Below are 27,995 nucleotides of genomic sequence, written 5' to 3'. Positions count from 1 at the left end.
ATCTCCCCAAAATAAAAATCTAACTTTCCTATCCAAGAGTGGTTGGAATTCTTCCCTCACCTGAACTGCAATGTGGTCACTGCAAATATTGCCTCTGGACATTCAGAGGCAAGTTCTGGCCATGACCAGAAGTTCCTAGCTAAAACCACGTTGGGGCATCAGGCGGTTCATTCATAAGAAGGACCTGAAATTGATGGTCCAGTTGTTTGTTTTTTCAAGGCTGGATTATGGGAATTCACTTGTCTTTCGCAACACTGAGAGCAGTACTGCATGCTGCTGCCAGCTTTGTATCAGGCCACATCTCTGCTACCCTTCAGCCTCTACGGTGGCTCCCCATTGAGTAAGAGCATAATGTAAAACTGCATGCACCACCCATAAGGTCCTCTACAACTCCACATCTTTCTACCTGGTGGAAAAAATGAAAGTCTTGGGCATCCAGTAAGAATCAAGAAGTCCTGAATCCCTCCTGCTTTAATCTCTGACATTCAAGCAAGAATGCTACAATCATTTCCTGGTAGCACAAGAACACCCTGGAACTCCCTCCCAGCAGTCTCTCAAAATCCTCTTGACAGATACTTTGGTTAAAAGGAGGCTCATCACATCGCCTTGGTTGACCTGAATAGCTTTATGGTTCTTTTTTTTATGACTGCTCTGTAAAGTACTTCTCCCATGATACTGTTCGTATGCAGAAATAAATTGCATAGGGGGTCATTCCGACCCTGGCGGTAAATACCGCCAGGGCCGGGGTCGGCGGTAGCACCGCCAACAGGCTGGCGGTGCTCCGCCGGGCATTCTGACCGCGGCGGTACAGCCGCGGCCAGAAGCGGAAAGCCGGCGGTGTACCGCCGTCTTTCCGCTGCCCATGGGAATCCGCCATGGCGGAGCAGCTTGCTGCGCCTCCATGGGGATTCTGACACCCCATACCGCCATCCTGTTCCTGGCGGTTCGCCCGCCAGGAACAGGATGGCGGTATGGGGTGTTGTGGGGCCCCTGGGGGCCCCTGCAGTGCCCATGCCAATGGCATGGGCACTGCAGGGGCCCCCGTAAGAGGGCCCCACAAAGAATTTCAGTGTCTGCTTTGCAGACACTGAAATTCGCGACGGGTGCAACTGCACCCGTCGCACCTTCCCACTCCGCCGGCTCCATTCGGAGCCGGCTTCCTCGTGGGAACGGTGTTTCCCACTGGGCTGGCGGGCGGCCTTTTGGCGGTCGCCCGCCAGCCCAGTGGGAAACCCAGAATTACCGCACCGGTCTTTTGACCGCGGTACGGTCTTCTGGCGGTTCCCGCTTGGCGGGCGGAGCTTAGAATCAGGCCCATAGTCTTGTTTTTCTTCCAGTTAGTAAATTATTTGTTTATGATGTTGGTTTTCTGTAATACAACTCTTGTGTCATGCTCTAATGGCCCTATGCCAAGTCTGCACTATAGGGAACTGCAAAAAATCAAATAAGTCAATTGTTTAAAAACAGTTTGCAAGCCTAATTTTTTTAAAACAGTTTGCAAGCTTGCTAAGGGAAGACATATTGGCTTTGCCAATGCTTGTTTAATATGCTGGTTATTATTATTATTGCACACATTTTCTTGACTCTTACAATATAATTTCACTCACAGTTCACAAATAAAACTCTTCTTCTTTTCAAAACAAAGCAATACTGATTGGCCATAGATCTGTGTTGTAAGTTATATCCTAGGTTGCCCTTCAGTGATTTCACAATCCCATCAGTGCCATCACAATAAACACTGGGAGTTCAGAACACCTGCTTAGAGGTTACATACAGTAGAAGGCTCTTCTTGATCAGCGTCGAGGTGTAAACACCATCACCATTTCCCGAGGGCCCTGCTTGCAATGACCTTCCAGTAACTATCTGTGAAAAACTCATAACTGAAACCCCTACAGGAAACATGCTCATATTCATGCCCAGAAGCATGTGTGATTGAAGGCAGTCGTCAGGCTGAGCTGAGGTTATATTATGCTATGTCTCTTTGTAAAGCTCACTATCACCTGCGAGGTTGTCCTGGCACAGAGCCCTGTATATGTGTTTTTTTGTTTTTTTGGTTAATTGAAAAGCCAGGTCTTTTCCTGCAGAATTCAAGAAGAGAGGAGGAGGCTTTGATGTTTAGTGGGAGATTGTTCCATGCTTTAGGAGTGATGTAAGAGAACACCCATCCTCCTCATCTGGTCTGTATATGCGTGGGATATGTGTAAGTAGCAGTCCTGCGGAGGGATGTGTCTGGGTGGTTGGTGGAAGAAAATGCGACTGTTTAGGTAGCTGGGGCTTGAGTTGTGTAGTGCCTTGAAGGTGTATGTCAGGAGTTTGAATTGAGCGCTTTTACTTATCGGGAGCCAGTGTAGCTCCTTAAGGTGCGGTGTGATGAGGGCTCTGCGTAAGGGGTTGAGGATGAGTCTGACTCTTGATTCTGGAGGGTTTGTAGTCTTCTTGTGAGTTGCTTTGTGATCATGGTATAGAAGGTGTTCCCACAGTCCAACTTGCTGGTGATTCATCAGAGGGTGGTGCTGAACGATTAGCCTTAAGGCACTCCACAAATGAGTTTATAGTCTTCTGAGGAGTAAAGTGTCAGGTTGACAATCTCTATCAGTTAAGAAGGATCAGCTCCAGAGGAAAGCAGAAAGGAGGGCCTTTGATGCCAATCTCGTACAAATGCCTGATGAGGATGGGGTATGGGACTGTGTCAAATGATGCAGAGAGGTACCGGAGAATGAGGGCTGCTGTGTCTCCTCTGTCAGAGGTGCAGTTGGAATCAGAAATTGCTTTCCCCACGAAAAGTAGGGCAGTTAAAGGTCTTGTAAGCCAAAGTCAGCAAACAGAATAAGTTCTTGTTAAAAAGACACATTGGACCAGCAAAGCGTTAATTAAGGGCACCCTTGTTAATGGAATATTAACATTATTAGCAAGTATTAGCCAAACCTTGACCTGCAAAACACACATATTATAGAATACAGATCCTATTTTCAGCATACATTTCAGAACATTTTATATTTTTAACAGAGTTGTTTTTGAAATTGTCTTTAGTTCTTACTCAAACATTGCTCTGAGAGCCGATTCTACCTCAGAGTAAAATGTCTATGGTGCTCATCATTGTACACAGCCCTCTCAAAAAACGTTGTATTTTCTCCTCCCTGTGAACAGGCTTTTCTCTGCGTGCCTCCTTCCCTACTCGGAGCAGGCCAGACACACAGTTCGCCAGCCCCTGCACATGCCTGTGCAGTCCTCACATGCACATTGTAATTCATCCATAGTGACTCCTATTTATTATCTCCACTGCTGACAACATTCCAGCATTCATCATTCAGTCAGTAGAAAAAGGTTAAGAAGCTCTAGGAGGTTCTTCCTGCTCTTCCCCCCACTCCCCAGATCCATACACTTTCTCTATGAGCATGATGCTTAGCAAATCATTCCCAATCTCATGTAACTTTCTAGGACAAACACTAGACTGGAACACCTGAGTAATCCACCATCCACATTGCTAGGCATACCGATCAGAGATTAAGATATTTGACTGTATACAGCGAAGCTATTGAGGTTTTCATGTCAGATGTAGGTCACTTATTCAGTCTAAGTTCCATTCTTTACATTCTGGTGCGGTTTTGATTTTTAGGTCAAGCCTACCAGACAGCACACACAGTCTGGGTGCAAAAGGCCTTGGCCCTCATTATTACCTTGGCGGTAAATACCGAATACCGCCCTGCTGACTGCTGCTAGCATACCGCCGCGGAGGAGGACATCCTTCTGCCACATTATGACACATACATGCAAAATCGACAGAAAACAGCCACAACCACAAATCCGTCAGACCCACTGAACGTGATAAACTGTCGGTACTACCACCCATACTGTTACGCCACCAATACTACGCCCTCCAAATAATCATCACAGCGGACATTCAACAACGGTAAACCATTGGTGATGAACACCGCCAGAGAGGATATGGCCACCCAAAGACAAAACAAGACAACATTGGCTAGAATAAAAAACCCACACCTGACACAATTACACACACCCCACACACCCACCAACAGCACAATAAAACACACCCACATGACCCACAATCCTTTGCTAACTCAAAAAAACTGCAATAGCTAGCCACGCAAATCAGAGAGGCAACTTCACACACACACACCACAACCACCCTTCATCCGTCACGCACCACACACAGCACACCCTACCACATTACTCAACATCCTCTGCACAATACACACACGACACAACACCCATGTCCAAAGGCACCCCCGTTTCACTGATGAGGAGTTGCGGGTCATGGTTGACGAAATAGTTAGGGTAGAGCCACAGCTGTTTGGAGCACAGATCCAGCAGATATCCATTGCCAGGAAGATGGAGCTATGATAGAAGATCGTGGACAAAGTGAATGTCATGGGACAGCATCCATGAACAAGGGACGACATCAGGAAGAGGTGGAACAATCTATGGGGAAGGTGTGTTCCATAGCGGCAAGGCACCAGCTCGCTATCCACAGGACTGGCGTGGACCCCCACAGCTGACAGAATGGGAGGAGCAAGTTTTGGCAATACTGCATCCTGAGGGACTCACTGGAGTTGCCGGAGAACTGGACACTGATGAGTCAACATTTACTACCTATCACCCCCCATACCCGCGTGCCACCACCACCCCTCACCCTAACACCCATCACTCCACTCCATCCCACACAGTGCACCTCCACAATTAACAAACTTAAATGCCAAGCCCTGCATGCCATACCCACTGCATGCACATCCCTCCCAGCCAAGTATGTACACTCACCACCAATGCATGCACAGCATGGAGAACTAACAATCCCACAGCACATCACCATACACAAACAAAGGTGGCAGGGCAACAGCAACAATACAGGGGAAGCTAGGGATGCAGAATTTGTCACAGACATGTAGCATAATACACCACTTACATCCCCACAGGTGCCCCAGCCAATCTCAGCGATGAGGAGGTGCCACGGCTACCCAGTCCCCCACCAGAGGATGCCCCCAGTGATGACAGCAACTCTGGAGTTCTGGATCTGGATTAATTCCCTGGCCCATCAGGGACCACTGGTCAGTCAGCTACCCCAGCCCACACCCAGTCCACCACAGAGACTCCCCCCTCAGTATCCAACAACACAGCAGCCACCCTACGTCCCCAGACCACTGTCCCCAGGACACGTCAATCAGCAGTACGCCCACCTGTACAGGGACCCCAGTCCACACCTCACAGGCAAGACAATGAGGGTCCTCAGGTCAGTGGCAGTGGGCATACCGTTCAGGGGACACAGGCACAGGGGGCCAGGGATGGATGGAGGACAGCTGTGCGCCAGGGAAAGGACAGGCCCAGGGAACCGACTGACCAGGAGGCTCTCACCAATGTCCTGGGGGCTTACCAACAATCCCAGGACAAGATGGGTCATGTGATAGACATCATGCAGGAGAACCAGCAGCTGCAGGAGGAACACCACCAGGAGATCAAGAAATAATTACAGGCCCTGAACACCACCATGGTCTCGATTGCAGGGGTGCTGGGTGATATGGCCAACATCATGAGGGACTACACATCACATCAGTGGGCCCCTTCCACTAGCCAGCCTACTGACCAGCCCTCCACATCTCCTGCAGCTAGTGACAGGAGGCCCTGCTACAGGACCCAAAGGCCACAAGCACCCTTCCCCCTGCAGAAGTTGAACCACCCCGCAAATGTTCCCTGTGACCCAGACAGATACCAGAGACACTTGCCAAGCCAAAGACCACCACCAGGAAATGAGCCCCTCCTGAATGTCCCCCTTGTGTTCCACTGTGTCACCTTGTCCACTTTGAACTCCCCATGTCTTCCCTTCCTATGGCCCCTTGGACACTTGACCTGTGCTACAAACAGATTGGTCCACTACACTGGACTATTCTCAAACATCACCCCACTCTCTTGCACTTCCTATTGTAGAACACTTTTCATTAAACACCCTTGGACACAACTTGAGTGATAGTGCTTTATCTACAGGTAATGTACAATGTAATGAACTGTAATGAACTGCATGATCCAGTGTAAATGTCCAGTAACATGTTGGTTCATCCAACAAATGTGTCTCAGTAGTCTGTTCACATCACAGCAGTACTCTTTTGGAATAACACCAACATCTGCAATAAGGGACGGCATAGGTGACAATCAGGTGGGATGCAAAGGGAATGACTTGCATTATGCTGCATTCACACAGTACAACACTAAAATGTAGAAATGTTTAGTTCAACAGTCTTACCTGGGTGTCATTGGAAGTACTGCTGGATCAAATGTGATCTGTTGTCCACATCCTCCTCCTCTTCCTCCTCCTCACTGTCCTCAGTGTCCACTGCTGCCACAGCTGCATTGTCACCCCCTTCTCCTGCAGATAGGGTACATGCCGTTTGAGGGCCAAATTGTGCAACATGCAGCACACAACAACGATTTTGCAGACCTTCTCAGGGGAGTAGCATAGGGATCCATCTGTCAGATGGAGGCACCTGAACCTATCCTTCAGGAACCCGAAGGTCCTTTCTGCAATCCTCCTAGTACGCCCATGAGCATCATTGTACCTATTTTCAGCCCCTGTTCTCGGATTCCTAACAGGAGTCATGAGCCATGACAGGTTTGGGTAGCGGGAATCACCTGCAAGAAGTAAGGGACACACATTAGTCCTGCACAATGGCATGGGCTATGACTCCTGAAGGCATACACTCACATACATTGGGTGGGGACTCAGGCTCACTTATTAGCCACACTCTGTGCCTCTGTAGTTGTGCAATCAGCTATGGGACACTGCTATTCTTCAGGACAAAAGCATCATGCACTGACCCTGGATACATGGCAGTGACGTGGGAGATGTACTGGTCAGCCAGGCACACCATCTGGACATTGAGTACGTTGAAACTCTTCAGATTCCTGTACACTTGTTCGGGGGCTCTGGGGGAGGACTAAGGTGATATGGTCCCACCAAGGGCCCCAATAACATGTGGTATATGTCCCATTGCATAGAATCCAGCCTTCACATCAGCTACCTGGGGTAATGCAATGTAGCTGCACATGTGTTTGAGCAAAGCAGACAACACCCTTGCAAGCACAATAGAGAACATTGGCTGTGATACCCCTGCAGCCAAGCCCACTATCACCTGGAAAGAGCCAGTTGCCAGGAAATGGAGCACTGGGAGTACCTGCACAAGAGGGGGGGTTGCTGTGGTGCTACGGATAGCAGGTAGCAGATCAGGCTCCAATTGTTCACACAGCTCTGTGACTGTGGCCCTGTCCTGATGATAGGTGAGTATGATGTGCCGGTCCTCCAGTGTAGCCAGGTCCGGAAGGGGTCTGTACACCGGTGTGTGCCCCCTCCTATTCCTCCACAGTGGTTGGTACCCAAGGGACCCAAATGTAAGAAAGGAGTGACAACAGGAACCAGGAACACACTACTGCACTGAACACAGAGCATGCTTGTATGTTGGACACTGGAATTGTGTAGGTGAGTACATTCGACTACAATGATGCACTTATTAATCTATACATGTGTACCAGTATTAGATCATGGCACCCTCCAGTCCTGTATTCAGGGACAGGTGTAAGTGACCTTACACCGCTGGCGTTCACATCATGGCAGAAGGCGGTCTGTACCGCCGTGTAATTCCTCATTGGCTAACATGGCCCTCCATGGAGAATGGGAACCAATGACGATCAACGCCGGCGGCGTCCGCGGACGTGACCGTCATTTCCTTTCTACCACTTCACCGTTTCAACAGGACGACATCTCCACTGCGTGTGCTGCTGTGACCTGTGTCTGGAACCTGCCATGGCTCGTGCAACAGGGGAAAAGGCCCCAGTCTTCACATCGGAGGAGTTGGAGTGCCTCGTGGATGGGCCTACCCCAGTATGGGTAGTTGTATGTGCCTCCAGACCCACAGGTGAGCACACCATGGGTATGTTGCATGCAACATGGCTGCATGGAGATGTGTCTGTGCTGGCAGTGGGCCGGGGGTATGGCTGGTGGCAGCGTTAACGCAGGGGTATGGGTCATGTGTGTGCCTGATGATGGGATAATGCTTTTTGTGGGCCATATGTGTCACAGGTTGGATTGTCAGGTTTATGGTGTCCCACCTTCTGTGTTTCCTCTGCAGGTCAGTGCCCATCAGAAGAAGGGGTTGTGGTATGCCATCGCCAAGGACGTGCAGACCCTTGGGGTCTATAGCAGGCAGAGCACCCTCTGCAGGAAACAGTGGGAGGACCTGAGATGCTTGGCCCGGAAGACCACAGAGGCCCAGCTTGGGATGGCCTCCCAACGAGGGAGGGGTGCCCGTCGGTACCTGACCCCCCAGATGGCCTGCATACTGGCAGTGGCCTACCCAGAGCTGGATGGGTGCTTGAGGGTATCACAGCAGACACAAGAGGGTGAGTACAATGTGTTTTTCAACCATCTCTGTTGCCTGGCATGGTATTTGGGTGCAGGGTACTAGTTAGTGGATGCCCCATGCCATGCAGACACTGAAAATCGCGACGGGTGCAACTGCACCCGTCGCACCCCTTCCACTCCTCCGCCTCCATTCGGAGCCGGCATCCTCCTGGAAGGGTGTTTCCCACTGGGCTGGCGGGCGGCCTTCTGGCGGTCGCCCGCCAGCCCAGCGAGAAACCCAGAATACCCGCGGCGGTCTTTTGACCGCGCAGCGGTATTCTGGCGGTTTCAGCCAGGACGGCGGCTTCCGCCGCCGGCCGGGGTCAGAATGACCCCCTATGTCATTCACTTTCCGTAAATCCTGCACAATTCGCACCTTTCCACAAGGCTTTTTCAATCCCATTATCGGTGAATTACAAGGACTGCTCAACACTTCCTTCAAAACTCCCTGCTTTAAGAAATCCCCAATTATTTGTGCCACTTTCATTAACACATCCTGTGGCATATTGTACTGTGGAAGTTTCGGAAACTCAACATTCGGCTTCAGAGTGATTTTAATTGGCTCCACACCTTTGATCAACCCTACTTCTTTTCCCATCAAATCCCAAACCTCCTTCTTTACTGTTCCCTGTAAATCTGCATGCAATTCCTCCAAAGTAAACATTGGAAAAATCTCAATCAAAGGGTACTCTTCAAATGTGTTATTAAGAACCATAGCTGATGCCTGCTCTTCCTCATTGTCACTATTGGTCTGAACTTCTATTCCTGCATCTGTACAATTTATGGAGCATTTGGTCTTGCACAATAAGTCTCTACCTAACAAAGATACAGGACTTGAGTCGCATACCACAAATCTATGCAGTCCGGTATAATTTCCAATTTCAATCTGTACTGGTTCTGTGATAGAATTCGTTAATTGCCTATTCTCCACTCCCACAACCTGCACTGTCCTTCCAGAAAGAGGTAAGTCCGGTACTTCTATACTCCTAACTGTAGAGCGTGTAGCTCCAGTGTCGACCAAGAATAACATTTTATGTCCCATTACCTTTCCCTTCACAAATGGCCCGCTCTGATCTACCTCTAGAGATGCAGCAAGTATGCAAGCTCCTTCATGCGAACTGTCACTCATCCATTCATCGTTTATTTCATCCTCACTGTGAAATGGGAATTGGTGTACTGTATTGTTACTGTTATCTGGTCTCTGACCATTGACATGTTGAGTAAGCATAACCTGTTGCTGCTCCATCGGGGCTTTGGGTATATGCATTTGCTGTCTAGGCACCATGGAAATCTGCTGCTGTACCGGTGTCAAAGGAGTAAATTATGCCTGTGGCACCTGCATCTGTTGAACTGGTAAAAAGTTTTGACCTCAGGGTTGAACATTCGGGACTTGGCCCCTCACTCTGGGGACTCTCACGGGTTGTACTGTACTGACATCACCTTGCTGAATCATTCCTTCCTGCACCATTAATGGGCACTCCCGCTTCCAGTGTCCCACTTTTCCACACAGGTGACATGGCAACATTCTTTTCATCCCCTGCATGTCATTCTGAACAACCACTGTATTCAGATCCGGACCACGCATCACATCCATACCACGTCCTCTGCCCCTCACTTGAGGCTGAAATGCAATGGCTCTCTGTTGCGGCGGCATCGGCGGCACTAAAGCTCCTTGCACTCCTGATTGTGCTGCCTTAATCTGCATTACCATTACCTTTTCCTTCAACTTCTTTTGTTTTAGTTCAGTCTCATCACTACAGTATTTGGCATACTGCAACACCTCATCAATCAGCTTTGCTTGCCAACAAATCAAATGATTCTTAATAATCTGTCCTACTTCAGGTCTCAACCCTTCAACAAATCTGAACACGAAATGCAACATGTCTTTTGGTTCGACTGCTTCCTTACCACTACAATCTTTCATAAGAGGCATGTATTGACTCTTCGGTTTCCTGAACCGTCCTGTCAATTCTCTGCCAATCAATGTTTTTCGGGGAAATCTTAGTTTTGAGAAGCTCAATCACCTTATAATACTTTTTCATTACCTCAGGTGACGGTGCGCCTGTAATCTTATGCTTCTTGGGTTCACTCGTTGGCCAGTCCACTGCTCTTTTACATTCGACCCATAAGTCAGCTGGGACCACTATCTCAAACAAGGTATTCAAGTCTTCTCACAAACATTTGGAAAGTTTCACAAACCTCTCTGTTGGTACCACTCAACCAGCTTTTCTCTCAATTTAGGGTAATCATTGCTAAAAGACCATATATCACTTCGATGCCAAGGAACATGAACAAATTGCCCTCCTGGAATTTTCCTCATTGGTAGCATTTTAAGCGTTTCTCCTTTCTCTACTCCTTCTGTTCCCCCTTCTGAGTCCCGTTTCAGTTTATCTTTCCTTTTCGCCCATCTGCCTTCCCACTTCTCTAGTGCTCCCCAAATTTGCGCACTCTGCAGTAAGTCTCTTAGATGTGCTTTCATTCCTGCCGATCTCATGTGTTCGAAATCTTTTGCCTCAAAATCTAATCTGTAGCTTCATCTCAAATGTTTTGTTGCCTTAAGATCAATGTCATGTTTTTCTGCTACTTCTGCTAATTTCTGGTGTATTTTTCCCACTTCCTTTGTAATCCTCGGACACCAATACCTTAGCTCTTCTTCAGTATAGGATTCTAGCCTATTCAATCCCATTGTTCCCTTGACCAATTCATTTGCCTCGATATTTAGTCCTACTCGATTCAGTTGCTCTTCCCTGCTTAAGGCAACTTGTGAAGAATTTAAACTATCCAACCAACTAGTGAACTGCTGTGCTGTTAACCCTTGTAATGAAATGTTACTCGCATTAGTCGCTGACAGCTGCTTTATCCCTATCCCTATGGCTTGTGGGGTCAAAAGTCTCATACTCTGATTTGCATCTGGTAGTGCCACTAGAGGACTAAATCCCACAGGAGATTTAAGCTCACCCGGACAAGTACTTGATGATGATTTCGATTGTACTAAGTCACCCATTCCTCGTCTCACCAAACTCTGTGGTATCTCTGCCTGTGCTCCTGTTTCTGATTTCTTCTGGGCATATTAGGGTACCGCTGGACCAACAGTAATCGGCAGCGATATTGCATCTGGTGCTACACTGGAACTTGCACTTTGTGTAAGTGGTACTCCCATTGCCTCATTCATAACTGGTGCGAGATCCACTGACGTCCCCGTTATCTGATTAGATTTCGGCATATTCTGTGCTTGTGCTGACGGCAGTAACATTGGAGTGGGTACATTCGGGTAAATCCCTGGTGCAGAAGGTGTAAGCACCTGCACTTGAGCTTCCGCTCTGGTTCCTGCACTTGGTGTACTCTGTACTACCCCGGGTATCTGTCCTCCTTCTGTTTGTACGGCACCCGCGGCTCCTTGGGATGTCCCAGGTGGAGCAGGAGGAGCTGTAGCAATATTCCCTGGACCCCCTGCATAAGTCATCATAGGTGGAGGTCTATCTCTCAGCAACTGCGTAATGTAATCTTCTACATCAGAATCGTCATCAACTACATAAGACATTTTCCCTTTTCTTTTCTCCTCATTCTCCCTTTCCTTGTTATCGTCTCCCTTATCTGAGTCCTCACCCTCCGTGATTGCAGGGAACATCTTGATCTCCTTCATGGTTGCCATTCTCCATCTTTTTTGTTCCCAATCCCAACTCGCTTCGGCTAGTGATTTCTCTATCTTCTTTATCCTTCTATTGGTCTTTAGCTCATGCTGCTGTCTGGCCGCCAGCTCCCAAACTGCTAAAGCCTCGAACTGTGCTGGTCTCGGTAACGGTCTCATGTCATACAAAGATAATCACTAGTCTAGAACCCTTAAATTAAACGTTCCATGCTCTGTAAATGCTAAGGTTCCTTGATTCTTAGTCAATGCACTCCATTGTTTTAACCAAAAACAAGAAGCTATACCCTTTTCTGTCATTACGAGATATGCTGGACTATCCTCCGGGAGGTTGGTTCCCCCACTGAAGCCTTAATGTAAGATTCACCTTTCATCGCACTCCTAAAACCCTTGAAAAATTTAATTTTGCCTGTTTTATGTATTACAATTCAAAAAGTGAAATTACTTTTACTCCCAAGATTCCGTTCACCCATTCGCTCAACCAATTGCCTTTTACGGACGGCTGCCAATCCGGTTGCGGCTCTTCTCAGTAACCAACCTATCCCAGCATGACACACACTGACGTCACACTAACACACAGCGGCTTTGCCCTCCTTAACTCAAATTCATTTGACTAATGCAATTATATTGCGAGCGTCTTCATCAAATAATAACTAAACAAATCCGTTGGTTTACTACAGGAAGGGACTCAATCGCTTCAGGGACCTTACAGATTTTCTCTAAAAGCACACTCTGGGACCTTAGCTATTCCTCTTTCTCAGTCCCCCACGTCCACAAGTAACATTCGACCCGTAAATTTTACTCTCAACTGATCTTAGGACTCGTCAAATCTCAGTCGAAGCTTCTTTCATTCAACGTACGTTCATTCAGACTTGTTGACCATGCCCGATCAACCTATTAAACCAGGCAGATTACAACATATACCCAAGTGTCTCCTACACTTGTCAATATACTCCGGAGTCTTAGACCACGCAGGGTCCGTACATCACCAACAACCATGTGGACAATTTTGGAGCACCAAGCGCTACACACATGTGAAGTTCGACGACTTCTCTACTCACACACCTTTTAGGAGTACGCACACTCCTACTAACTCCCTAATTAATTAAGGGCATCTCTTTGTATTGTGGAATATAACACCTCATCATTTCTCAGCGGTATTGATACATAAGCTATTGCCACTTCCTTACCATACCTTTGTTATAAAAGTACAGCGCCCAAAACTATGGCACTGGTATCAGCACACAGTATGATTTTATCTCATGTATGATACAGCCTGAGTGCAGATGCAATTTCTTTCTTAATTTGTTTAAATTCTCGCTCACAATCCACGTACCAATTAAATCTGGCATTCTTTAACATGAACCTGCGCATATACTCAGTTTTATCAGCAAATTTGTGAATGAATCATGAATAATATTCTGCTAGTCCCAAGAAGGACATTCTGTTCTTTGTCCTATGGTGATGGGGCATCCTCAATGGCTTTTACCAATTTAAGATTTGGTGATACATCTCTTTCATCCTACCAGTGCCCAAGACATTCCACTCCTTTAACTCCAATGTTACTTTTCTCTATTTTTAGGATTAAACCACTTTACTGCAAGATTCCCAATACTTTGGCTAAAATCTCATCATGTTTATTCTCATTCTCTGCAAAAATCAAAATATAGGCCCTCATTAAAACCCTGGCGGTCGGTGTTAAAGCGGCAGTAATACCGCCAACAGGCCGGCGGTAAGAAAAATGGAATCACGACCACGGCGGAAACTGCCAACAGAGACAGCCACTTTAACACTCCGACCACCACGGCGGTAGCAAAAAACACCACAGTGGTCACCGTCAACAGACAGGCGGAAGACTATGTACCGGCCACCCCATTAAAACCTGTCAATACGCCAGCTTTTCCGGGGTGGCACCAACGCCATCAAAAGCATGGCGGAAACAGTGTTTGGAAGGGAAACCACTCACCTCTCGACACTCAATGAAGAACCAGGACGCCATGGAGCCCGAGTTACAGGTCCTGCCCATGCTGGTCTACCTCCTTATACACAAGGAATATCAAAGGCGGCGACGACCACAGTGAGTACTGCACCTATGTAGGAAGCTGGCCTGGCTTATTGTGGGTACCTGATTGTACTTACACCTTGTGCCAGGTCCAGTTATCCCTTATTAGTAGATTAGAGTGTTCTAGCAGCTTAGGCTGATAGAGATAGCTATAGCAGAGGATCTTAGGTTGAACTAGGAGACGTGCAACGCTCCTACTATACCACTTATATCATATAAGTACTATATCATAAGAAACACAATACTCAGAGTTGCTAAAAATAAAGGTACTTTATTTTAGTGGCAATGTGTCAAAAATATCTCAGAGGATATACTCCCTTAGGAGGTAAGTAAAATACACAAAATATACACACAAACCAAAATCAGGTAAGTAAAACAGTCAGAAAGTATTGCAAACACTGTAGAATACAATAGGGTGCAATAGGCCTAGGGGCCACACAAACCATATATTAGGAAAGTGGAATGTGAACCACGAATGGACCCCTAGGCCAGTGTAGTGTGTAGAGAATCACTGGGAGTGTAGGAAAACACTAAGGGTGTCCAAGATACCCCACCCCAAGACCCTGGAAAGTAGGAGTAAAGTTCTACTATTTCTCCAGAAACACACCAAACTCGTGATAGAGGATTTGGCAAAGAACACAACAGACTAGAAAGCACTGACGACGGATTCCTGGACCTGAGGACCTGCAAAGGAAGGCGGCTAAGTCCAAGAGTCGTGAAAGTGTCCGGGGGGGCAGGAGCCCACTAAACCCCGGATGAAGGTGCAAAATGGCTTCCTCCAGATGGAAGAAGCTGAGGATTCTGCAACAACTGAAGATGCTAGGAACTTCTCTTTCTTGCAGAAGATGTCCCACGGAGCGCTGGGGGATTTAGAGTTGTTTCTTTGGCAAAAGACCACAAACAAGCCTTGCTAGCTGCAAGAGTTGTGATTAAAGAAAAAGGGTGCTGCCCGGGCCTACGAAGGACCGGGATGTTGCCACTTAGGAGAGAAGACAGAAGGGGCGCTCAGCAACATAGAGAGCCAATGCACAAGAAGGTAGCACCCACAGAAGTACTTGAACATGGGTTCAAGAAGTCTGAACATGGCGGTCATCTCAACACTGCAAAAGAGGGTCCCACGAAGCCAGAGATCAACTCAGGGAGATGAGCATTGCAGGACAGAGTGCTGGGGACCTGGACTTGGCTGTTCATGAAGGATTTTGTGGAAATGTGCACAGAAGCCCTTGTGGCTGTAGTTCATGTGATGCACAGGATTACTCTCTGGAGAGGGGAGTCAAGGACTTACCTCCTCCAAATTTGGACAGTTGGACCACTGGACAGTCTGGGTCACTTGGATCCACCACCTTTGTTCCAGGGGCCACACTCGTCAAGATGAGAGGGGTCCCAGAGTACCAGTGACGCTGAAGTTTGGTGCCTGCTGGAGCAGGGGGAAGATTCCGTCAACCCACGGGAGATTTCTTCATGGCTTCCAGTGCAGGATGAAGGCAGGCAGACCCCAAAGCATGCACCACCAGGAAACAGTTGCGAAAGCCGGCAGGATTAGCTGATACAATGTCGCTGGTAGTCTTCTTGCTACTTTGTCACAGTTTTGCAGGTGTCCTGGAGCAGTCAGTGGTCGATCTTTGGCAGAAGTCGAAGAGAGAGGTGCAGAGGAATTCTTACAAGTCATTATCTGAGGAAAAGCCCACTGGAGAGACCCTAAATAGCCCTCAGAGGAGGATTGGCCACCTAATCAGGTAAGCACCTATTAGGAGAGGTCTCTGACGTCAACTGCTGGCACTGGCCACTGAGAGGCCTCCAGAGTGCCCTCACACCCCTGGATCCAAGGTGGCAGAGGTCTGGGACACACTGGAGGAGCTCTGGGCACCACCCCTGGGGTGGTGATGTATAGGGGAGTGGTCACTCCCCTTTCCTTTGTCCAGTTTCGCGCCAGATCATGGACTGGGGGTTCCCTGAACCGGTGTAGACTGGCTCATGCAAGAAGGGCACCATCTGTGCCCTTCAGAGGCATTTCCAGAGGCTGGGAGATGCTACCCCTCCCCAGCCTTTAACACCTATTTCCAAAGAGAGAGGGTGTAACACCCTCTCTCAGAGGAAATTCTTTGTTCTGCCTTCCTGGGACTGGCCTGCCCAACCCCAGGAGGGAGGAACCCTGTCTGTGGGGTGGCAGCAGAGGTAGCTGCAGAGAAAACCCCAGAGAGCTGGTTTGGCAGTACCCGGGGTCCATAGTGGAGCCCCAGGAATGCATGGGATTGGCACCCCAATACCAGATTTGGCATGGGGGGACAATTCCATGATCTTAGACATGTTACATGGCCATATTCGGAGTTACCATTGTGAAGCTACATATAGGTATTGACCTAAATGTAATGCACACGTGCAATGGTGGCCCCGCACTCACAAAGTCCAGGGAAATGGCCCTGAACTATGTGGGGGCACCTTTGCTAGTGCAAGGGTGTCCTCACACTTAATAACTTTGCGCCTAACCTTCAGCAAGTGAAGGTTAGACATATAGGTGACTTATAAGTTACTTAAGTGCAGTGAAAATGGCTGTGAAATAACGTGTGCGTTATTAAACTCAGTCCTGTGTAAGATTTGTCTGAGCTCCCTATGGGTGGCAAAAGAAATGCTGCAGCCCATAGGGATCTCCTGGAACCCCAATACCGTGGGTACCTAGGTACCATATACTAGGGAATTATAAGGGTGTTCCAGAGTGCCAATTAGAGTTGGTAAAAATGGCCACTAGCCTATAGTAACAATTTTTAAGGGAGAGAGAGCATAGGCACTGAGGTTCTGATTAGCAGAGCCTCAGTGACACAGTTAGGGCCAGATTTAGGTACCAAAAAATTAGCGACTCGCAATTTGCGAGCATGTGCGACTCGCAAATTGCGTGTCGCTAATAGGAATGCAGGTACAATGTCCGTGTACAAATTGCGACTCGCACCTGGAGTTGCAACGCAGATAGCGAGTCCGCTGTCTGCGAGGTCGCTGGTTGCGACCGTGCAAAAAACGGACTCGCAATTTGCGAGTGGGTGTCGCAAATTGTGAGTACCATGTAAATTGATTGCAGGTGCTGCAGAACACTCCAGAAACCACTCCAAAACACTCTGGAAACACTTCCTGGCACATGATGATGACATCACAGCCAGGAAGTTTACTAATACACCTGGGAGGAGGGAGGACCACACCCATTTTAAACTGCTGAACAGCCAACAGGAGGAACAGCAGCTACAATGGCAGAAACACCCAGAAAGAGAAAACTGAAATTTTCTGAGAAGGAGCTGGAGGTGCTGACAGAAGAATGCTGTCAGCACTATGATGAACTTTTTGGAAAGGCAGCCCTCAATGTGCCAGACTCAACAAAAAAACAACTCTGGCTGGAAATTCAGGAGAAGGTGAACTCCCTGGGGGTCAGCCACAGGAGTGTGGATGAGATCAAAAAGAGGTGGTATGACCTCCGCTCCCGGACCAAGGAGAGGGTGGCAGAAAGGCTCCGGGAGATGAGAGGCACAGGAGGGGGACCATCATCCGTACCACCACCCACACCCCTGGAGGAAAGGGTGGAGGAGACCCTGGAGCAGGAGGCAGTTACAGGATTTGGAGATCTGGACACCTCTGAGCCCACTACATCAACCGGTGAGTACCATGTGATATGCCTGTACCCCCATCAATGCCATACCCCCACCCACCATGTACACATGGGCATGCACAACCAAGATAGCTCCATTTCAGGGTAGCAAACACCAGAATGATGCATTGTGGGCAATGTGGTCAAGTATGCAGTCAATAGGCAAATGTTTATTAGGAAGTGTGCAACAGATAGTAGACACTGACAGTCTGTTCCCCATGTCCCACAGGTCTCCCACAAGACACCACCACAAGCCACAGCAGCCAGGTGCCAACAGTCAGCCAGCCCCATGAGGAAAGCACAGGAGCTGCCACCACTCCCACCTGCACCACCAACACCATCCCCTTGATGTCTACACCTGCTGCAACAGTGGTTCCGGAGGCTGCGCCAGCAACAGCCAGGAGTGCCACGGTACAGCTCACAGGGCATCCACCGCTGCGCAGGCGATGCAGGTTGAGGAGAGCAGGGCTGCAGGCTGAGTCCGGGCGTCCATCCACCACCATGACCGAGGCACAACTGCTCCGTGGTCAGCGCCTGCAGAACAGAATGTTAGGGAGAATTAGTGGGGTTCTGCACCGCTTTGTGAGGAGCAATGAGACCAGCATGCAGCAGCTCCATGCCCAATTGGACGTCATTGGCACAAACACTGGGGACCTAGCCCTGTCCATGCGGGAACTGGTGGCTGGACTACTGTCACAGAGCGAGGGTGGGCGGCGCAGGGACCGCCAGCTGCTCCAGAGGCTGGACAGGATGGCCTCATCAATTGGCAGACTGGCAGTCAACACCACTGGCCTGTCAAGAAGGACAGTCGGCCTCCAAGTGGAAATGAGCCACTTTGCAGGGGATGTGGCAAGAGGCCTGGGCCGGATCACACATGTGATCGATTTAATGGAGGCACGGCATGTGTCCAGGGGTACAGGGGACACCCCCCAGGACAGTGAAGAGGGCTCCACTGTGAGCAGTGTCTCTGCCAGTGACACTAGGGTGCTCCGGAGTGGGAGTACCAGGCAGAGCACTGCAGAACAACCTGGGACCAGCCAGGCTGGCAGAGGCCGCAGTAGGTCATAGACTAAACCCTGTCCCTGATGTTGGGGCACATGACGGCAATGTGCCCCATGCATAGTTGGCTTTTTGAAGTACATGAACAGTTTGTCATTGTAAATAGTTCAATTTCTGCACATATTAAATAGTTTTTTGGTTCCACTTAACAAATGGAGTTTTTGGTCAATAGGTGGATATGTTTGAAGTTGACACGTACCTTCCAAAGTATTGTGTTGCGATGTGTTGCCGTCTCAGTCTGCCTTGATTAGCGATGCTTCGATCCCCATGATGGCAATGTGGTTGCTCCTGCTCTTCATCCTCAGAATCAGGGTCTGCAGGGGTGAGAGGTAGCCCACGTCGGGTGGCAATATTGTGCAGGATGGAGCATGCAACAACAATTTTGAATGCTGTAATGGGGGTATACTGGAGGGCACCTCCACTGCGGTGGAGGCATCTGAACCTTGCTTTCAGCAATCCGAAGGTGCGTTCAATCAGGTTCCTGGTCCTCTGATGTGCACTGTTGTATCGCCTCTCGGAATCATTGCTGGGTGTTAAGAACAGAGTCATTATCCATGGCCGTAGTGCATATGCACTGTCACCTGTTGGGCACAAACATTACACTGTTAGAAAGTCCTGGTTGGTGTGCACATTGATCTGTGTGTATGTCTACGAGGTGTATGTAGCTCTACCTAGGAGGTATCCGTCTCCAAACTCCCCACGTTCCAGGCGTTGGTGTATCCCACTGTGCCTAAAAATGTATGAGTCATGGGTACTGCCTGGAAATTTTGCGACAATGTCAGTGATGGCATAATGAGCGTCACAAACAACCTGAATATTCAGTGAGTGGGTACACTTTCTGTTGCGGAACAGATATTCCAGGTTAGCAGGGGGGCATATTTGAATATGTGTCCCATCTACACACCCTATGACATGGAGAAAGTTTGCAATCCGGTAAAAGTCCAGCTTGGTGCTGTTAATTTCTGCCTCATTCCTGGGTAGGTATATGAAGTGAGACATTTGTGTGAGTATGGCATCTAGGAATGCCCTGAGGAACCTTGATAGTGATCTTTGAGATACTCCACCTGCCACAGCAATGACCCCCTGATAGCTTGCCGAGGCCAAGAGGTGCAGTGAGCATAGCACTTGCACATGCGTAGGGATGGCGCAGCCGCGCAGAGTCTGGCGTTCTAGCTGTGGTTTTAGTAATTCAATTAATTCTAGTATGACTGCGCTGCTAAGTCGGTATTTGTAATATATCTCTTCCTCAGTTTGCTGAAAAAGAGTCTGCCTTGTTCTGTAAATCTTCTCCTGTCTCTGGCTCCTCCTCCTCCTCTGCTGGGCTGCGTGGACTCTCCTCCTCACTGCTATCAGGTATATCTCCGCCATCTTGAGTAACCCAGATGCCTTCTGGGTCTCCTTTTATACTTTGGTAATGATTACCACCAGCTCTGAGTTAGTGGTAAATGGGACATGCAAACTGGGCTTTTTTGCGAGTTGCAATTGCATATGGTTTGCGACTCGCAAATTGCGACTTCCTATTTGCGGGTCGCAAAATGGGGTTGCAATTTTTGCGAGTCGGTAACGGCTCGCATCGCTTTTTGCGAGTCGGAAATTGGATTTTTGCATCCCATTTACGATTTTGCGGGGTCGCAAATAGCGATTCGGGCCATTTGTGACTCGCAAAATGTTGCTACATCTGGCCCTTAGTCACTACACAGATACACACATTCAGGCCACAAACTATGAGCACTCGGGTCCTGGCTAGCAGGATCCCAGTGAGACAGGCAAAAATAAACTTACATACATGTGAAAATGGGGGTAACATGCCAGGCAAGATGGTACTTTCCTACAACATAGCACACAGGGGAGGGGGGAAGAGAGAGACACACACACGCCACCCCCCACCCCCACCCTCACCTATAACACCATACACACAAACACATGCAACATCATAACATGTACACCCTGTAACCCCTTGGAAGAACACAAGGACAAAAGGAATTGAGTCCAATCAGTGATATTTTAGAAATAGTCAGAAATACATAACAAATATAAAAACAGTACATACAAATATTTACAATATGTAAATAAGTCCGTACATTGTCCCTTCCAAATGTCCGTGGGCCTCTGGGCCAAAAATCATGCCCACACTTGACACCTGCCTCAATACGGAGGGAACACTGCAGGGGCATCAGGTCATAAACACACAGGCGCCTCAGGGGGACGGGTACTATGCCACTGCTCCTGGAGGGGGCTACATGCCCACTGCTTGGTCCTGGGGAGTGCAAAGCCACAGTCTCTCAAGTCGGTGGGTTGCCCACTCCTTGGTCCTGGGGAGTGCAAAGCCACAGTCTCTCAAGTGGGTGGGTTGCCCACTGCTTGGTCCTGGGGAATGCAAAGCCACAGTCTCTCTAGTGGGTGGTCTGCCTACTGCTTGGGCCTGGGGAGTGCAAGGCAACAGTCTCCCTAGTGTGTGGGTTGCCCACTGCTTGGTCCTGGGGAGTGCAAGGCCACAGTCTCTCTAGTGGGTGGTTTGCCCACTGCTTGGTTCTGGGGAGTGCAAGGCCACAGTCTCTCTAGTGGGTGGGTTGCCCACTGCTGGGTCCTGGGGAGTGCAAGGCCACAGTATCTCTAGTGGGTGGTTTGCCCACTGCTTGGTCCTGGGGAGTGCAAGGCCACAGTCCCTCTAGTGGGTGGGTTTCCCACTGCTTGGTCCTGGGGAGTGCAAAGCCACAGTCCCTCAAGTGGATGGCCTTAACACTGGTTCTGGAGGGGGCCTTGTGCCCAGTGTGCTTCTTCCTGCCAAGGATAGGATGAGTGGATGCATATCTCCACTGGTCCTGGAGGGGGCCTTGTGCCCAGTGATACAGCACTTGGGGTGTGGCAGTTCACATTCCCTCACCTTGGTGTCTAAGGCAAGAGATTTGCAGGGACCAGATAGCATGATACTCCATGGAGGCAGGGCTAGACTCCATCCTGCAGTGCCTAAGACTGCAAACTGGTGGTAGTGCCAGTGCTGGTGGGGGTGCTGCCAGTGGTGGTGGGAGGCTCCAGCCCGTCTCCTGCAGCCTCGGATGGACGCACACTGGGGTTGCTGCTGCTGGTAGTGGTCCCACTGTCAGCGGTGCAGGTGGCGGTGCAGGTGGCGGTGCTTGCGGCGGTGGAGTGAGGCACCAGCCCTTCTCCTGCAGCCTCGGACGGCTGGCCACTAGGGATGCTGCTGCTGACAGTAGTGGTGGCAGCAGCGGTGCAGATGGCAGTGCTTGCGGCAGTGCATGTGGTGGTGCTTGTAGCAGTGCTCGTGGTGGGGATGCTGGTGGTGCTGCCCACGGTGCAGGTGGCGGGCTGGCGGTTGTGCTGGTGGGCACCAGGCCCTCACCTGCAGCATCCAACACCTGAAGTGCCTTGCCCTGGATTTTCTGCCCCTTCCTCACCTTGACAGATGCTGTTGTGACCTTGGCTCTGGCAGCTGGAGTTTTGCAGGAGGCCTTGCTGGGTGGGGCGTTCTCCTTGCCCTTGCTGCATGCTGTCCCCTTCTTCACCTTGGCAGGTGGCGGAATTGTTTGGTCCTTTGCAGGGGTCGGTGGCACACTGGCTGGCCTGACGGGTGCCCCCTTTGAGCCTCTGGGAGTTGCAGGTACCACAGCGGATGCCGCCTTGGTGGCTGAGGTGCTGGCCTGGGTTCTGGACACCCTGGCCAGAGGTGAAGGATGGGGGGAGGGTTAAGGAACAGGTAAATGTTTGCCAGGAAAAGTTTTTTAGACACACTGGGCCGGGAAGATGGAGAGCGTTTGGGAGTGGAGGAAGAGGGAGTGGTTGTAGGAGGTGTACGTCTGCTGAGTTTGGGTGAAGGTGCATGGGCTGGATGCTGTTGTGAGGTGTATGACTGTTGGGTGGGTGGGTGCTTGCGTTTGTGTACTTTGGGACGAGGAGTCACAGACACACTGGGAGAGGACACTTGGGTTGTGGGGGTGGTGACTGCTCGTGAGGGGTGTGTTGTGATGGGCGTGCTGGTGATGTATGTAGTGGATGAAGATGTAGTGCATGCAGGTGTGAGTGTAGATGCTACTGGGAGGGAGGTGGACGAAGAGGAGAAGGGGGACACAGCGGAGGCAGTGGATGTTGGTGTGTCTGCATGGGTATTGTGTGTTGATTTCGGTGAATGCTGGTCTGAAGGTGTGCTTGGGATAGGCTGGGGTTGAGGGGATTGGGTCTGGATAGAGGAAGTTGGAGAGGGAGGCTAGACACAAGGACAAGGGCTGCCACCAGTGCGGAGGTCAGAGCCTGAAATGATCTCTGTTGGGCCACCACCCCAGTGAATGCCCTCCAGGTATGGATTTGTTTGTTGCAAATACCTCTCGACACCTTGGATGGCATTCAGTATGGTTGACTGCCCGATAGTGAGGGATCTCAGGAGGTCAATAGCCTCCTCACTGAGGGCAGCAGGGCTGACTGGGGCAGGGCCTGAGGTGCCAGGGGTGAAGGAGATGCCCACCCTGAGCGGGCACGGGAAACATGCTGAGGGGCTGCTGGGAGGGCGGTGCTTGTAGGGGGGTGGCAGCTGTACCTGTTGTTGGGGTGGGCACAGACATGTCCCCGTTGTGGCGCTCCCCTCGCCCTCCGTCCCACTGGTGCCCTCAACCTCGGTGGATTCGGCCTCCAGGCCCATGTGGGATGCAGCTCCCTCCATCGCCAGTGCCTCTCCTCCTCCGCCAGATGATGCTAATGCACATAAGGACAGGGTGACAAAACAAGAAGTGGGGTTATAGACAGAGAATACACTTGGTCAATGCCAGCAACACCAGTAACGTTGGCATACACAACACACAGGGAGCAGCCCTATGCACTATGCCACGCCCAACCATTTACTAAGACAGTCACCAGCCCATGGGGTACAATGCCTTACGCCATCATCTGCACACCAGAAACCCACAGGACCCTGCCCACTAGTAGATGCCCACTAACACTATTGGGGGAGGAGTGCTTCAGAGCCTGCCCAACAAGGGACCTACCCTGCTGTGTTCGCCCTGGCCTAGGGGCACCCACAGACCACATCCCCCACACAAGTACCTCCTAACGCGCACAAATTCAGGTTTCAGATTCAGTACTCACCCCCTTGTGGCTGAAGCGCCCATCCAACTCCAGATAGGCCACCTCCAAGATGCAGAATATCAGGGGGGGTCATGGTGCGACGGGCACCCCTTCCTCGTTGGGAGGCCAGCCCCAGCTCGGTCTCCGTCGTCTTCTTTGCCCATCGGCGCAGGTCCTCCCACCTCTTGCGGCAGTGGGTGCTCCGCCTGTAAAAGACCGCACCTCCTTGGTGATGGCACTCCAAATACCCTTTTTCTTGTGGGTGATGACCTGCAGGGAAAAGACAGCAGAAAAGGGAATTAATCAACCGTCCGGACCATCACACTCATGGCCCTCCAGATCCCTCCCATCCCCTGACACACATACATTGACCACCTTACATGCTGCACTCAGGCCAGGACGCCTCTGCCCCCCCCCCCTACATGTGGCTTACACACACAGCACTCCCTACATTCATGGCCCACGCATCATGCTCACAGTGTACTCACCTGTTTGTCTGGAGGACCGTGGAGTAACGTGTACTGGGGTAGGACCCCATCCACCAGTTTCTCCAACTCCTCCGCAGTGAAGGCAGGGGCCCTTTCCCCAGACACTCGAGCCATGGTCGCTTCCAGACACAGGTCACAGCAACACTTGCAGTGTAGGTCCTTTCCTGTTGAAGGTCAGGTAGTACGTGAGTAAATAGATTTGCGCAGCGGTCATCGACCACCTACCGCGACGGCGCACGACACCAGCGAAATTACCTCATTTCCACTTGTCCCTCCTCACAGGTCAGGCAGCCGTCATTTCAGGGGGGGCACAGGCCTTGCACCTAACTGTGGCACAGCAGACATTGGCATAGCAACTGATTGTCGGATTCACATTTTGTTTCTGTGAAGTAAAAAAATCATAATTAGTGCAATAGATGTGTGAATATGACCCTCTGCTCACCATTTTCTTCCATAGGCTTCCACCGCTGAGGCAGAATATGAAATGACGACATTCTCCGGTGTACAGACCCATGTTGGACCTTGCGACAATGGAAGACAGATACATTATCATTACCTACAGACTTGATTGTGCCACAATCCAAGAACTGTGTGCCCAATTGGAGCTAGACCTGATGTCAGCTATCCGCCAGCCCACAGGTATCCCCCCTCTAGTGCAGGTCCTGTCGGTGCTCCATTTCCTGGCAAGTGGTTCCTTCCAAACAACAGTGGCCATGGCATCAGGGATGTCTCAGCGAATGTTCTCTAACGTGTTGACCAGAGTGTCGTCTGCCCTGTTGAAACACATGCACAGCTACATTGTGTTCCCCCAGGTGGAGGATTTGGCCACAGAGAAGGATGACTTTTATGCCCTCGGACATATCCCCAACGTCATTGGTGCCATTGGTGGTACACATGTGGCATTTGTGCCCCCCCCCCCAAGGAAAAGAACAGGTTTACAGGAATAGAAAAAGCTATCACTCTCTGAATGTGAAGATGGTGTGTTTGGTGGGCCAGTACATCTCCCATGTGAATGCCAAATATTATGGCTCTCTGCATGACGCCTTTATCTTGTGCAATAGCAGCATCCCATATGTGATGGGCCAACTCCAGAGGCACAAGGTGTGACTAATAGGTGAACCCTGGGTCCCACCCTGTTGGTGTTCGCGTATGGGTATGGTGTGTGCCCTAAGGGTTAGTGTGTGTCTAACAGTTGTCCCTAAATATTTGCAGGTGACTCTGGTTACCCCAACCTCTCATGGCTACTGACCCCAGTGAGGAATGCCAGGAAAAGGGCTGAGGAACCATACAATGAGGCACATGGGCGTACAAGGAAGGTTATAGTAAGGACCTCCGGCATCCTAAAGGCCAGGTTCCGGTGCCTCCATCTGACAGGTGGATCCCTGTACTACTCACCCAAGAAGGTGTGCCAGATCATCGTTGCATGTTGCATGTTGCATGTTGTACAACCTGGCCTTGAGCCTGTGGACAGTGATGAAGAGGAGTCTGACGAAGAAGATGTTGACAACAGAACCAGTATAATTCTGCAGTACTTCCAGTGACACACAGGTAAGACACTGTAACTTCACTTTACATTTCAGTTATCTGTTGGACATTGTACAAGGCAGCCTCTTTCCCTATGTCTTTGGACACTGACTGTACCCTTTGGCATCTCTATTTTCAGATCTCTGTGCCACACTCTGGCTCCTGCTATGTGTACTGCTGCCCACCAAAAGTAATCCTAAAGTATATTTCACTGTACATTTGAGTTGTAATGCTTTGATAATGTTGTACCAATACATTTGTGAATCATTTGACAGACTCCAGATTGGTATTTGTTCCAAGGGTGTTTATTTAGGTGCTAAGATGTGAAGGGGGATGTGCAAGGGGCTGGGCTGATGGTGGAGGAACGTTCAGGGTAGAGTCCAGTCTCTTGCTATCACAGGTGCATTGTACAATGGGGCATAGGAAGGGGAGCAATGGCAGTTCAAGGTGGACAGGGTGACAGAGTGGGACAGAAGGGTGACAATCAGGAGAGTCTTATTTCCTGGCAGGGTCTTGGCAATGTTCTCTGGCTTCTGCCTAGATCGCAGGGACCGTTTGCGGGGTGGTTCTCCTTCTGCAGGGAGTGGGGTGCAGGTGCCCTGTTGGTCCTGTGACGGGCCTTCTGTCCACTAGCGCCAGCGGAGGTGGAAGGCTGTTCTTCGGTTTGGCTAGTGTCAGGCGCCCGTTGTTGCGCCACTGCCTCCCTCATGGTCTTGCCCCTGTCAGCCAGCACCCCTGCAATGGTGACGAGGATAGTGTAGATTTTTCTTAGGTCCTCCCTGATCCCCTGGTACTGTCCCTCCTGCAGCCACTGGGTCTCCTACAACTTGGCCAGTAACTGGCCCATCGTCTCCTAGAAATGGTGGTATGCTCCCAGGATGTTGGAGAGTGCTTTGTGGAGAGTGGGTTCCCTGGGCCAGGCCTCCCCCTGTCGCACAGCAGTCCTCCCAGCTTCCCTGTTGTCCTGTGCCTATGTCCCCTGAACCGTGTGCCCACTGCCACTGACCCAGGTCACTGATCATCCTGGGTTTGTGGGGTTGCCTGGGGCCCCTGTAGTGATGGACACACTGCTGATTGACGTGTCCTGGGGACAGAGGTATGGGCCCGCTGGGTAGGTGTTGTGGTGGTGTTACCTAAGGGGGAGGCTCTGCGGTGGGCTGGGACTGTGGCAGGGGATTCGGCTGTCCAGAGGTCCCGGATGGGCCAGGTTGGTCATCCTGATCCAGGCGTCCAGAGCTGCTGTTGTCACTGTGGGCCTCTTCCGGGGGGGACTGTATGTAACTGCCACCTCCTCTCCGGTGACGTTGAGTATGGGTCCTGTGGGGATGCAAATGCATTGTTAATGTATCAGCGTGTGCTATCTTGTGCTTCACTGTATGATTGGTATTTCCCTGTCCGCTTGGCCCTGTGTGAGTGGTGATTTTGAGGGCTGGGCGAGTCTCTCTACTGGGCATGCTGTGGTGATGGGTGTCCATGCAGGTCTGTGATGGGGGTCCATGCATTGGTGTAGCATGCAGGGCTTGGTATTGAGATGGATGGCTTGTGCTAGTGGGGTATATGTGAGGTGGTGGAGTGATGGGGGTGAGGGTAGGGTAGGAGTTTGTGATGGCATGCAGGTAGGGTGGGGGAAATAGTAGAAAAGATTAGACTTACCAGAGTCCAATCCTCCTGCTACTCCTGTGAGGCCCTCAGGATGCATGATCGCCAAGACTTGCTCCTCCCATGTTGTTAGTTGTGGGGGAGGAGGCGGGGGTCCACCGCCAGTCCTCTGTACTGCTACCTGGTGTCTTGCTACCACAGAACGCACCTTCCCCCGTAGGTTGTTCCACCTCTTCCTGATGTCATCCCTGGTTCTTGGTTGCTGTCCCACGGCATTGACCCTGTCCACGATTCTTCGCCATAGCTCCATCTTCCTAGTAATGGACGTCTGTGGCACCTGTGATCCTAATAGCTGTGGCTCTACCCGGATGATTTCCTCCACCATGACCATTAGCTCCGCCTCTGAAAACCTGGGGTGTCTTTGGGGTGCCATGGATGTGGTGCGAGTGATATGTGTGAGGATGTGTGGGGTGATGTTTGGGGTGATGTGTTGGGGTGTATGCCGTGATGTGCGT

Source organism: Pleurodeles waltl, chromosome 3_1, assembly GCF_031143425.1.
Source record: "Pleurodeles waltl isolate 20211129_DDA chromosome 3_1, aPleWal1.hap1.20221129, whole genome shotgun sequence".
NCBI lineage: Eukaryota > Metazoa > Chordata > Amphibia > Caudata > Salamandridae > Pleurodeles > Pleurodeles waltl.
Note: the sequence above shows the minus strand (reverse complement) of the source record.